Genomic DNA, 1818 nt, shown 5'->3' with positions numbered 1-1818 from the left:
CATACTCAAAAACACATGTTAAATATCAAAACACTTAGAATCATAATTAGAATTCTTAATTAACTTTTTGTTTGTTTTCATCAAAACATTAAATTGAGATTTTGTCTCAACAAGTATAAAACGGTTCAGAAAATAGCCATAGAGTCAAGGAATCCAATTTAGAATGTCATGTCCATATACCTCTCAGCAGAATGGTAGAGCAGAAAGAAAACATCGACATGTGGCTGAATTAGGACTCACACTACTAGCACAGGCCAAAATGCTCTTACACTACTGGTGGGAAGCTTTCTCGACCTCAGTTTTTCTTATCAACAGATTGCCCTTATCAGTTAACCCAAATAAAAGTCCATATAATTATTGTTTGGAAAGGAACCTGACTATGATGCCTTGAAGCCTTTCGGTTGTGCATTCTACCCTTGCCTCAAACCATACAATCAACACAAACTTCAATTCCACACCACTAGGTGTGTGTTCTTGGGATATAGCAACTCTCACAAGGGATATAAGTGCCTCAATTCTCATGGAAGAATTTTTGTCTCAAGACATGTTGTCTTCAATGAGAATCATTTTCCATTTTATGATGGCTTTCTTGACACAAGGAATCCATTAAAAACTCTAACTGAAAGTGTCCCTATTGTTCTTCCTCTTTTACCTACAGGTACCACTACAAGTCACACAATTGAACCAAGTAACAATGATGTGAACCACCAGGAAGAAGACCTAGAGGTTCATGAAGATCAACCAGTCCTCAGTGAGATCTCTGTCACTGCAGATGAGGCAACTTCTCATACAAATGAAGCACCAGCAACAACAGGCTCAATACAGGACACAAACCCAGTAGAGGACACTTCAGAAGACAATCAACATGTCCAGCAGATACGTACTAGGAGCAAGGCAGGGATCTACAAGCCCAAACTACCTTATATAGGACTGATAGAGACACACAAAGAGGATAAGGAACCAGAAAATGTCAATGAAGCACAAGTCAAACCAAGGTGGAAAGAAGCCATGGATGCAGAATTTAAAGCTCTAACAACAAATCACACTTGGACGCTGGTACCATTTCAGGGGCAGAATAATATCATAGACTCAAAGTGGGTTTTTAAAACCAACAGGGATCTACAAGCCCAAACTACCTTATATAGGACTGACAGAGACACACAAAGAGGATAAGGAACCAGAAAATGTCAATGAAGCACAAGTCAAACCAAGGTGGAAAGAAGCCATGGATGCAGAATTTAAAGCTCTAACAGCAAATCACACTTGGACACTGGTACCATTTCAGGGGCAGAATAATATCATAGACTCAAAGTGGGTTTTTAAAACCAAGTACAAGGCAGATGGCTCAATTGAAAGAAGAAAAGCAAGACTGGTTGCCAAAGGTTTCCAACAAACTGCAGGTTTGGACTATGATGAGATCTTCAGTCCAGTGATCAAATCCAACACTGTAAGAATTGTTATATCCATTGCAGTACATCTAAATTGGGAAGTTAGGCAATTGGACATAAATAATGCATTCTTGAATGACAATCTCAAAGAAACTGTGTTTATGCATCAACCAGAAGGATATATAGACTCAACCAAACCTTATCCCATATGCAAATTAACCAAGGCAATCTATGGCCTGAAGCAAGCCCCAAGGGCATGGTTCGACAGGTTGAAGGGTACTCTACTAAAATGGGGATTCCAAAACACCAAGAGTGATTTATCACGTTTGCCCTTACAGGAACTGACCATATCACACTTCTCCTCATATATGTTGATGACATAATAGTAACAGGGAGCAACAAAAAGTTCCTAGAGACCTTCATCACTCAA

The sequence above is a fragment of the Cicer arietinum genome, chromosome 7, assembly GCF_000331145.2.
Source record: "Cicer arietinum cultivar CDC Frontier isolate Library 1 chromosome 7, Cicar.CDCFrontier_v2.0, whole genome shotgun sequence".
Taxonomy (NCBI): domain Eukaryota; kingdom Viridiplantae; phylum Streptophyta; class Magnoliopsida; order Fabales; family Fabaceae; genus Cicer; species Cicer arietinum.
Note: the sequence above shows the minus strand (reverse complement) of the source record.